We start from the raw sequence: 12,841 nt of genomic DNA, 5'->3' as shown, positions 1-12,841 counted from the left end.
GGACAGAGGAGCCTGGGGGGCTACAGTTCATGGTTGTAAAAAGTCAGACATGATTGAATGAGCGCGCATGAACACTGTAGTTACAGGATCTCTCTCCTTCCGTTTCTCTCTGTCTCTATCTCTGTCTCTGTCACTCTCTCTATCTACCACCCCCTAGGGGTTGGATGTGCTCATGGTTACCCACCTGAATATAACTCACAGCTTCCTTGGCAGATTGTCTGAATCTTGTGAAAACCCATTGACCAATAGAATGTCATCTGAAATTACATATGCAGGTTAAACTTAAGTCCTCAGAGACAAATCAGGTTGCATTTCACCTTCCCTTTTTCGCTTCAAGGGTTAGAACATAGACACAAAGTTTGTGAGCCAGTTTCAACACTGTAAATGAAAGCAGCACACGTTGGGAAGATAAAGCAATAAGATAATACTATGTTTGTCATAGTTTTGGCCATATATATTTGTCAAATGTTTGACCATATAGAGAAAACAGTCACATAAAAACTAGCTTCCCTCCAGACAAAAAAAAATAGATGTTATTGTCCATATCATTCAGGAGATAAAGAGATGAATGTATATTTTATTTAGTAGCCAGCCAGCAAAAGTAGCATTAGGGAAAAAAGCAATGTTATATAATAATTCATTGTAGGTTTCCCTCTAATAGTTGAACATCAATTCTTTGGAAAGCTTATGCATTGGAGGCCAATTTAGCATACAAAATATTATATTTTTATTATAGAATTTTATACTACTTCATGATCATATGCCAAACCATATTTTATATCAATTGAGCAAAAGATGCGTGGTGCCAGTGGTAAAGAACCTGCCTGCCAATCCAAGACATGCAAGAGAGGCAGGTCCCTAGTTTGGGAAGAAGATCCCATGGAGGATGAAATGGTAGTCCATTCCAGTATTCGTGCCTGGCAAATCTCATGGACAGAGGAGCCTGGCAGGTTACAGTCCATGTGGCCGCAAAGGGCTGAACATGACTAAGCAGGCACACAAGAACATACATACACTCACGAGCAAAAGAAGGAAACGGATGTTGCACACCCCATGGGTGTTCACTCTACATCTTAAAAGGAGTAAGCTATGGCAGAGCATTTGTTATAACATTGAGATCCTTGTTTTCCTCCTGCGCATTTACCCTCCAACAACCTAATGCTTCATTTCACCAAATGTTCATGAACTTCAGGTAACAGATGGATACGGAAAATGCTTTAGCTGCTCTAAAAAGGAGTTCTGGAGTTATTCTCAGGATATGGGTTTTTTTTTGTTTTTTTTTTGTTTGTTTGTTTTTTGTTTTTTGTCTTTAAATCAAGAGTATTTAAACTCTTTAAGAACAAAAAAAAGAAAAGAAAAAATCAGGATATGTGAAAAAAGAGTGGATAAGCATCACACCAGCTGGCACACTCAGGCCTTCAGTTGTTAAATAAGCTTGTGGGAATCCTTTTCGTCTCTAAAATGACAACTATTCCTGCTGGGTAAATTAAATGTGCTAAGGCCCCAAAGCCCACTGGACCCTTCATGTGTCTGTACCTGCAAACTTTTGCTACATCCAGGTCAGAGAAGTGGGGAAAATGCCGCATAGCTTCACTCACTCAAAAGTAGCTTCCAACAGTTCACTTTACATTTCACCTGAAACACAAATGCCATTGACAGAATAACGCCTTCCACCTCCAAAGGCCTCCATGTGCTAATCCCCAAAACATGTGTGCATGCTATGTAACGTGGCAGCAAGGGACTTTACAGATGTGATTAGATGAGGATTTTGAGACGAAGAGAATTTAGTGCATTAGACGGGTGGGACCAGGATAATCGCAGGTGTCCTTATAAGAGGAAGGAAAGAGTGTCAGGGTCAGGGAAAGAGATGTGACTATGGAAGCAGAGGTTGGAGCGATAGAGGCTGCAAGTCAAGGAATGCTGGCAACCACTAATAACTGCAAAAAGTAACCACACTGCAAACCTGCTGACACCTGATTTTAAGTCAGTGAAAGCTATTTCTGACTTCTTACAGCTAGAATCCTAAGACAACATTTTTGTGTTGTCTGAAGCTGATATGTGGTGATTTGTTAAACCAGCAATAGGAAATTATCTATTACAGAAAAACATACGAGTAAAGGTATTATTTTAAGTATTTCATACAAGTAATTCTTTTCTTGTTTGGAGACAAAAAAATAAATTTTAGAATGTAGTTAAATCACATTATATTTGGTAATAAGTACTTCAAAGTAGTAACTACGAAAAGAAAAAAATCACCTCTTGATGAGGATGAAAGAGGATATAAAAATGATGACTTAAAATTCAACCTTCAAAAAAGTAAGAGCATGTCATTTGGTCCCATCACTTCATGGCAAATTGTTGTTGAGTTGCTCAGCCATGTCCAACTCTGTGACCCCATGAACTGCAGCATGCCAGGCTTCCCTGACCTTCATCATCTCCCAGAACTTATTCAAATTTAAGTCCATTGAGTCGGTGATGCCATCCAACCATCTCATCCTCAGTCGTCCCCTCCTCCTGCCTTCAATCTTTCCCAGATCAAGGTCCTTTCCAGTGAGTCGGCTTTTCACATCAGGTGGCCAAAGTACTGGAGCTTCAGCTTAAGCATCAGTCCTTCCAGTGAATATTCAGTCTTGATTTCCTTTATGATTGACTGGTTGATCTCCTTGCAGTCCAAGGGACTCTCTAGAGTCTTCTCCAACACCATAGTTCAAAAGCATCAGTTCTTCAGTGCAGCACTGAAGCTGAAGCTCCATACTTTGGCCACCTGATCTAAAGAGCTGACTCATTATAAAAGACTCTGATGCTGGGAAAGAGCAAAGGCAGGAGGAGAAGGGGATTACAGAGGATGAAATTGTTGGATGGCATCACCGACTCATTGGACATGAGTTTAAGCACACTCGGGGAGATAGTGAAGGATAGGGAAGCCTGGAGTGCTACAGTCCATGGGGTCACAAAGAGTCAGACATGATTTAATGATTGAAGAACTACATAAAATACGATGAAGTGGTTTATGAAAATAAAGTATTTTCAGTAAGGAATTTATGCGTTACATTTTATAAGATTAAGGTATGTAAGAAAGAAATTTGTCTTAGTTTCTCAATCAGCAGTAATATTTTGTGTGCACGCATGCTCAGTCACTTCAGTTGTGTCTGACTCTTTGCCACCTTACAGACCATAGCGCACCAGGCTCCTCTGTCCATGGGATTCTCCAGACAAGAAAATTGGAATGGGTAGCCATGACCTACTCCAGCTGATCTTCCTGACCCAGGGATAGAACTTGCATCTCTTATGTCTCCTGCATTGGCAGGCAGGTTCTTTACCACTAGTGCCACCTGAGAATTCCAATAATATTTTACTTTCATGTAAAATTGAGATATGAATGATATATTTCTTTTATATAAGTATTGGCAAGCTCGAAGAGGAATACTATGCATGCATATTTTTTTTAATTTTGCAGTAAAGAATTCGTCCACCGTTTTCTCCTCCACTCTATAGATCAGCAGGGTCAAGAGCTGTTTTTTTTTTTTTTTCTCAAAAGGGAATTCTGAATTTCAGAAACTTTAACCATGGTCTCATCAATTTAGTTGTTTCGAAAAAACGTTCAGTGTGTGAGAGATGTCAATAGAGTTTTACTTTCAAAAATAAAAAGATAAATTCAGTTTGGTACTTGACCTTAAACATTTTGTTTTCTATTTGTATTGAGAAGACATATGCATAGAAAACATTGTTGACAATTGAATATATATGATTTGTCATACCAAGAGAATTTATGTGTACTTTGAAATGTTAATAATAAGCATTTGAAGAAGTGTCATATGCTACTTAAGTTGATTACATTATTTTTAGTCTTTTACTAGATTATTTCATTTTTTCCCACGGTAAGCATCCTCCCCTAAAAATAGAAAGATTATAAAATTCTTGCAACATATTTTCTGTTTATTGGGTATGAAAATTGGTTTAAACAGTAAATATGATTCTGGTAACTTGCCATGAAATTCACTGGCATCAGTGTTCATTTTCCTATCTTTTTTCTTGTAAATGCAATTATTTTTTTCCTGAAAAACAGAAAAAATGTCAATGCATAAGTTTGCTGCCCTTCTGAAAATTTTAATCAGAACTGAGTGTTAAGTTGAATAAAATTGAACTAAAGTATCCTCTATAACTTATAACAAGTGATTTGAGCATACCTTCTTACTTAAAGTCTCATTTTTTAATATGTTAAATAGATTTTCTATTACATAGGTTGGCTGGAAACTAATCAAACATTTACTAGAAATGTTATAATGACATTTTCATACAAAAGATCACATAATCAACCCAGGAGTTCTTGCCATGTTTACCTGAAAGGAAGATGATGATTTTTTTTCCAAGTAATTTAACTTTGAAACTTGGGGGATTGATGTTTCCCGGACAAAAGGGCTTATATTTCATACACTGGCATCATATCACAGTGAATAAAAGTGAGACAGGGTGATTTTTTTAATTTTTAGCTTGATTAGGAATCACTGAGTATATCTCAAGGCCCTAGTTATTGAAATGGCAATGGAGGTATTCTTTGTGCCTGAAAGGATATGATTGATGAATTTATGGAATTAGGGATATAGAGCACAATATATTTAGACTGGAATATTTAAGAGAAACCATTCAGGAAAATAATGGAGGAAGATCAGGTCTGGGCTAGATATTGAATCTCTCTGTGTTTGGATCATCCAAATCTGGACTCCTGTTTTTGTTTTTTTTTTTTTTTGTAGGTCCAAGACTCATTGATTTTTTCAAGTCTTTTACTATGGTGAACATTAAAGAGATTATCTATAGGAGAACATTAGTGATGTAAATATCTGGGCCAGAAAGCTGTAGGTAAATTAAAGAAGGCTCACAGATACAATAACCAGTGCTTGAGCAGGAAACTGACCTTCTAAAGGAATACAACTCCAGGCAAGGAAACCTCATAGAATCCTCCTGAAGGAGCATTGGAACAGAAAGGGAAAATTAAGAAGATAAAAATGCTACTTTAAGCATGGAGCGTTTAAAGATCAAGAAAGACTGTATCTTGAGGAACACAGGATAAAGGTATTGGAACTCTTGGAATTCCAGGAAATACGCACTGGAGAAACATCAACTCCTTCACTTCAGCAGTCCACTGGGGGTGTTTTGAGTCCCAGCTTGAACAAATGTGGGTCTGAGCAATAACCTTTTCCAGGAAGCAGATTTTACAGGTCTAAGAGAAGATAGCCTAGATGGTGTATTAAAAAGTAGAGACATCACTTTGCCAACAAAGGTCTGTCTAGTCAAAGCTATGGTTTTTCCAGTAGTCATGTATGGATGTGAGAGTTGGACCATAAAGACTGAGCACCAAATAATTGATGCATTTGAACTGTGGTTCTGGAGAAGATTCTTGAGAATCCCTTGGACTACAAGGAGATCAGCCAGTCAAGCATAAAAGAAATCAACCCTGAATATTCACTGGAAAGACCGATGCTGAAGCTCCAATACTTTAGCCACCTGATGGGAAGAGCCAACTCATTGGAAAAGACCCCGATGCTGGCAAAGATAGAAGGCAGGAGAAGAAGGGATGACAGAAGAGGCGAAGGTTGGATGGCATCACCGACTCAATGGACATGAGTTTTAGGAAACTCCGGGAGATGGTGAAGGACTAGGAAGCCTGGCATGCTGCAGTTCATGGGGTCACAAAGGAATCGGGCATGACTGAGCAACTGAACAATGAAGAGAAGGTATGGGAAGTCATGACCACAAACTTATTGTCAGAGCTAGGAATGCTTGCTTAAGGGAGAATAGCCTTGTTGTCACTCAAATGAATTGCCAGTCCAGGTTCGATGCATGATACGGGATGCTTGGGGCTAGTGCACTGGGATGACCCAGAGGGATGGTACGGGGAGGGAGGTGAGAGGGGCGTTCAGGATGGGGAACACATGTATACCTGTGGCAGATTCATGTTGATATATGGCAAAACCAATACAATATTGTAAAGTAATTACCCTTCAATTAAAATAAATAAATTTATATTTAAAAAAATAAAACACACTTTACACACATTAAAAAAAAAAGAAGAAGCTCACACAGAGCAGTTCTGGGTTTCAGAAACAAGAAGCTCAAAGGGAAAATGGAAAATAAGATGCTTTGAATAAGTCAAAAGGAAATAAAAGGCATTTCAAGCAAGCCTGTTGATAGGAGTTGGCACCATGTAAATTTCTAAACTTTGAAGAATAATTGCCAACACTTATCAAGTGCTTGCTGTGGGTTGATCACTGCTCTGTTTCACAGGGATTCGCTCATTTAACTCTCACAACATTCTGATAAAGTGAGAGGCATTTTTAATATTTTTTCTACAGATGGAGAAATTCAGACCCTGAGAGCAAGTAACTTGCCCAAAGTCACACAGAAAATAAGAGGAAGAGCTGAGATACAGGCCCACAGGGTCTGGCTTCAAAGACAGCACTCTAATTACCATATATAAGACAAGGAAGAAATGAGTTCACAACAGAGGAGGTAGCTTTCCTGCCCTGCTGTGAGATGCTATGCAAGGTGTCATGTTAAAATCTATCACGAGAAATCTTTCCCTAAGTAAGCTACATATTCTAGAAAACACATAAGCTGACATCTTCAAAGGCTGAAAAGAAGGTATTATCTTCTGGGGGTGTCAGACACTGTGTATGACCAACCCTATATCCTATTCATCCTCTCCCTACCCTCTTCCCATCCCAAGGTGGTCATGTAGCATCATTCCAACCAATGAGATTCAAGCAGAAAAATTCTGGTTGCAACTTCCAAGAAAGCTCTCACTTGCTTGACAGAAAGTGAAACTCACCTAGTGTGACTTTTCATGCATAGCCCTGTGTTCTTCTTCCTTACTGGAACTCAAGTGTGATGTCCAGAGGGATAGCAGTTTTCCAGGGACCATGAGGAGAGCCACTAGCTTAGGATAGCTCTGCAAGAGTAGAAGATTATGAGCTCTTGACAGCATCAGCCAGCGTCTTCCCCAGCCCTAGACTGGACACCTGTGGATCTCTTGCAGGGAGACAAATAAACCACAATCACTTAAAAGGTAAAAAGAAAAAAAAAAAAATTCAGGTAATCCTTTTGAGCAGTTTACACAGATCATTCTCTTCTTTATCTGCCAAGTCTATCAAAATGTTTAATAACCACCATACCCAAGGGAATAAATCCTTAATTCCAGTCACTTCTCAGCGGTCTCTTGAATCTTAGCTCCCTCCTGCTGTGTGCATGTGTGATGGTGTTCATTTTTTTTTTTTTTTTTGCTTTTTGGATCCCTGCTATTTGTGGGCATTTGCACTGTTGCCAGTTTTTACTATTATGAACATTTCCCAGCTACAGCACCCACCTTCTCATGGCTGCACTTGAGCTAAATATTACCTCCTTCCTCCTACTCTGGCCCCACTTAATTTAAAGGCTTATATGACTCCATCTATAATCTATAAAAATATTTTTGATGAAAAGATACTCTTAATTTAAAATGATCACATTAATCACTCTTATTTGAGAAGATGCAGCCTATTAGATGACTTAAAATAAAAAAACTTTCTTACTACAAGCTTACCAAAAAAAAAAAGGTTTTATTTTGTTTCTACGTTTTTAAATTTTTTACTTTTTCATGTATAGGTTTTGATTCACCTGGAATTGGTTTTTGGTGTGGTGGAGTTAATTTCATCTTTGTTTAATTTGATTACCAGTGTTGTGTCTATGACATTCAGCGAAAAATCTGTCTTTTCGCCATTAATCTACACTACCATGTCTGCCATATTTAGAGCCTCTGAATCTATGTAGGTGTCTAAGTTTTCAGTCATGGTCTGTTTATTTATAATCCACAGTTCTTGTATCGGTAATCCAGAGTCTTAAGTCCTTAAACTCCTTTTGTATAATCAGGTGGAACAAGTAGTTACTTCATTCTCCTCTTGGAGAACCACCAATAGGCATAGCCTTTGCAATCCCCATATAATTTTCTAGAATCATATCATTATGTTAAAACATAATTGTGATTTTGGTTTATATGACATAAGATATGTACACAGTGTAGACTCTGTATCCTTGTGCATAATATGTGTTTTTGAAATTTTCCTAGATGTAAAAGATACCCCATACTGCAGAACTGGGTACCATCCCCGGGTCGGGAAGATCCTCTGGAGAAGGGACCGGCTACCCACTCCAGTATTCTGGCCTGGAGAATTCCATGCACTGTATAGTTCATGGTGTCGCAAAGAGTCGGACACAGTTGAGCGACTTCCATTTGCACTTCAAAGAAATCCTATGTCAGATCAGACGGCAAAGAATCTGCCTGCGATGTGGGAGACCTGGGTTCAATCCTTAGTCAGGAAGATCCCCTGGAGAGGGCATAGCAACCCACTCTAGTATTCTTGCCTGGAGAATCCCCATGGACAGAGGAGCCTGATGGGCTACAGTCCATGGGGTCGCAAAGAGTTGGATATGACTGAGCAACTAAAACACACAGATCTTTAGAATATTTGAATAGTGTTCTGTAACTGTCTCTTTAAAGGATTGGTATGACTTTTGTTGTATTTATTGTTAGGTAATTATGCTTTTATACTATTGCAAGCTTTTTAATTTGACTTCAGTTTGTATTAGTGTATATAGAAAACAATTGATTTTTTAATAGATTTTGTATCCAGCAGCTGTGCTAAATTCTTCTTAATTCTAATATTGTAGCTATAGTTTCTTTTAATATTTGTAGCATTCTATTGCTGCATAATAAATTATCCCCAAAATCTTGCAGTCAGAAGCAATAATTATAATTTATTATTATTTATGCTTTCAGTGGGTCAGTAATTCATATGGGATACAGCAGAGAAAGATGTCTCTCCTCCACCTTGTTCCCAGATGGACAGCTAGGAGTTGGAAACATCTATTTCTGCTTTATTGACTATGCCAAAGATGTTGACTGTGTGGATCACAATAAACTGTGGAAAATTCTGAAAGACATGGGAATACCAGACCACCTGACCTGCCTCTTGAGAAATCTGTATGCGGGTCAGGAAGCAACAGTTAGAACTGGACATGGAACAACAGACTGGTTCCAAATAGGAAAAGGAGTACGTCAAGGCTATATATTGTCATCCTGCTTATTTAACTTCTATGCAGAGTACATCATGAGAAATGTTGGGCTGGAGGAAGCACAAGCTGGAATCAAGACTGCTGGGAGAAATATCAATAACCTCAGATATGCAGATGACACCACCCTTATGGCAGAAAGTGAAGAGGAACTAAAAAGCCTCTTGATGAAAGTGAAAGAGGAGAGTGAAAGAGTTGGCTTAAAGCTCAACATTCAGAAAACGAAGATCATGGCATCTGGTCCCATCACTTCATGGGAAATAGATGGGAAAACAGTGGAAACAGTGTCAGATTTTATTTTTCTGGGCTCCAAAATCACTGCAGATGGTGATTGCAGCCATGAAATTAAAAGACACTTACTCCTTGGAAGGAAAGTTATGACCAACCTAGATAGCATATTGAAAAGCAGAGACATTACTTTGCCAACAAAGGTCCATCTAGTCAAGGCTATGGTTTTTCCAGTGGTCATGTATGGATGCGAGAGTTGGATTGTGAAGAAAGCTGAGTGCTGAAGAATGGATGCTTTTGAAGTGTGGTGTTGGAGAAGACTCTTGAGAGTCCCTTGGACTGCAAGGAGATCCAACCAGTCCATCCTAAAGGAGATCAGTCCTGGATGTTCTTTGGAAGGACTGATGCTAAAGCCACCTCATATGAAGAGTTGACTCATTGGAAAAGACTCTGATGCTGGGAGGGATTGGCGGCAGGAGGAGAAGGGGACGACAGAGGATGAGATGGCTGGATGGCATCACCAACTCGATGGACATGAGTTTGAGTAAACTCTGGGAATTGGCAATGGACAGGGAGGCCTGGCATGCTGTGATTTATGGGGTTGCAAAGAGTTGAACATGACTGAGTGACTAAACTGAACTGAACTGAACTGAACTGAACTGAACTGAAAGTCTTATTCACTTCCCAGCAATTAATGCTGACTCTTAGTTAAGACCTTAGCTGAGACTATCAGCTGAAACACTCACATGAGGTCTCTCCTTGTGTCTTGGACTTCCTCCCAATAAGGTGGTTGGGCACCAAAATAAGTGTCCTGAGAGACAGAGAACCATAGCACTATTTCTCCTGGACTGTGTTGAGCTGGGTAGTCACAGATAGCCTCCCAGATTCAAGGAAAGGGAGCATAAATGCCACCTCTCTCTGGGAGGAGTGTCAATCACTTGCTAAGCAGCTTTTATGAGGCATCATTGGTGAAGCTGCATTGGAATATACAACTAGCCACAGTATTGTACACATACAGACATTACTTGCAAATTATGACTTTCTTTTACTTCTGCTTTAGTGACTACACTAAAGCCTTTTACTGTATAGATCAGAACAAACTGTGGAAAATTCTCAAAGAGATTGGAATACCAGAGCACCTTACCTGCCTCTTGAGAAACCTGTATGCAGGTCAAGAAGCAACAGTTAGAACTGGACATGGAACAATGGACTGGTTCAAAATTAGGAAAGGGGTCTGTCAAGGTTGTTTATCGTCACCCTGCTTATTTAACTTATATCCAAAGTACATCATGCAAAGTGAAGGGCTGGATGATGCTCAAGTTGGAATCAAGATTGCTGGGAGAAATATCTATAACCTCAGATATGCAGATGACACCACTGTTATGGCAGAAAATGAAGAGGAACTAAAGAACCTCTTGATGAAGGTAAAAGAGGAGAGTGAAAAAGCTGACTTAAAAGAGTTTTCAAAAAACTAAGATCATGGCATCCAGTCCCATCACTTCATGGAAAATAGATGGGGAAACATGGACACAGTGACAGATTTTATTTTCTTAGGCTCCAAAATCACTGTTGATAGTGACTGCAGCCATGAAATTAAGAGACACTTGCTCCTTGGAAGAAAAGCTATGACAAACCTAGGCAGCATATTAAAAAGCAGAGACATCACTTGGCCAACAAAGGACCATCTAGTCAAAGCTATGGTTTTTCCAGAGGTCATGTATGGATGTGAGAGTTGGACTATAAAGCAGGCTCAGTACCAAAGAATTGATGCTTTCAAATTGTAGTGCAGGAGGAGACTCTTGTGGTTCCCTTGGACTGCACAGAGATCAAAACAGTCAATCCCAAAGGAAATCAACCCTGAATATTCATTGGAAAGAAATGCTGAAACTGAAGCTCCAATACTTTGGCCACTCAGTGTGAAGAGCCAACTGATTGGAAAAGACTCTGATGCTTGGAAAGATTGAGGCAGGAGGAAAAGGGGACAACAGAAGGTACGATGGTTGGATGGCATCATCAACTCAATGGACATAAATTTGAGCAAGCTCCAGGAAATAGTGAAGGACAGGGAAGCGCAGAATACTGCAATCCGTCGGGTTGCAAAGAGTTAGACATGACTTAAAGACTGAACAACAAGGAAAACTAGGCAGAGGACAACAATATTGCTTCTTACTATCCCCGTGAAATCTGAGTGAGCCCACCTAGTATGCTGGCTTCTCCTATGAGGAGTGGGAGGAATTATTCCACTTTTTTATTCCAATATTTACTTTCCAAGCAGAAGTCATCCATGTGACAACCTATAGGGGTAGGATGGGATGCAAGGTGGGAGGGAGGTTCAAGAGAGAGGGAATATATGCTTACCTATGGCTGATTCATGTTAAAGTATGTCAGTAACCAACATAATACTATAAAGCAATTATCTTCCAATTAAAAATAAATAAAAAAATTTTTAATGCTAGTGCTTAATGCTATCTTTGACCTTCCCAACTGGTTCTATTTCCTGCCTCCCAGGACTTTGGAGAATTTGCAGCAATGTAAGGAATTTCATTCAATGGGTTTTTGGCAAAGGACAATGGCAGGGTTTTACTTTTAGATGAGGCAGATTCACAAAGGCCAACTCTCTTTGCTAAGGGGGTTGAGGAAACCTCAGGACACAGGTGCCAAATTCCACACAGAATTGATCCTGGAAATGAATATATTGAATCAAAAAATACCAGAGCTGATGAGAACTTTGGTTATTATCCACCTCTTCCAGAAAAACAACTATGGTCTCTGGCAAGAGCAGATTCTAACCAGCACTATAGCATTGCAATAGGGGGAGTGGTCCAGTATAGTCAAGAAGAATGCTCAGCAGAGCCTGGCTAAAATTTGGTCAGGAGAGAATCTTTTGCCACTTCTAAGGATCAAACACCTGGCCCAAGGTCACTCTTGGAAATAAGAGAAAGAAAATAAGGGAAGAAACTGGAGCAGGACCCTAATTTCCTGACTTGCACTAGCTGGTACCATTTTCTGGGCGTAAAGTATAAATTTACAAAGATTACTTACCCATCCTCATAACCAGCCCCAAATCTAGACAGCCAGCTATGCATGTAAGCCATTCTGGCTAAAACAAAATAATAATATGCATCTTCTCTTCACTCACTCAGATGAAAGTGACATATGGAGCAGGCTTCTTCTCAGCACACGATCCATAATTCACAGAGAAGTGCTGCCTACTTCCTCATTAGCTAAACTGTATTCATTGCAGAAATCAGCTTTTGGTAGCACTATCGATCAGCAGGAAGTACGAAGGAAAAAAAAATTAACACAACTTGAAAACTCCAGTCTCTGGGGGTGCGGCTTACCATCTGGGAATGACTTATTAGAAAAGAAAGAAGGAAACACTGCCCGTGTAATATTTTCCCATTTTCACACGTGCAGCCAGGCCTCATTAATCTGAGCCCCTAAACAGGGAGTTTGTGATAATTCAGAGGTGACATTTGTGACCTTAATATTCTACCCAAGACATTGAACT

General features: G+C 39.5%; 1 long non-coding RNA gene across 1 annotated transcript; it reads right to left on the bottom strand.

Moving 5' to 3' along the window:
• Positions 1-3,907: 3,907 nt before the first annotated feature.
• LOC121819885 (uncharacterized) lies at positions 3,908-12,624 on the bottom strand. The gene is made up of 3 exons (XR_006060268.2): positions 12,373-12,624; positions 6,827-6,946; positions 3,908-4,055 (listed from the first exon to the last, which is right to left on the bottom strand). It is a non-coding gene; the product is annotated as an uncharacterized LOC121819885 (long non-coding RNA).
• Positions 12,625-12,841: the final 217 nt, after the last annotated feature.

Source organism: Ovis aries, chromosome 6 (assembly GCF_016772045.2).
Source record: "Ovis aries strain OAR_USU_Benz2616 breed Rambouillet chromosome 6, ARS-UI_Ramb_v3.0, whole genome shotgun sequence".
Lineage (NCBI taxonomy): Eukaryota > Metazoa > Chordata > Mammalia > Artiodactyla > Bovidae > Ovis > Ovis aries.
Note: the sequence above shows the minus strand (reverse complement) of the source record. Positions and strands in the feature narration are given on the sequence as shown.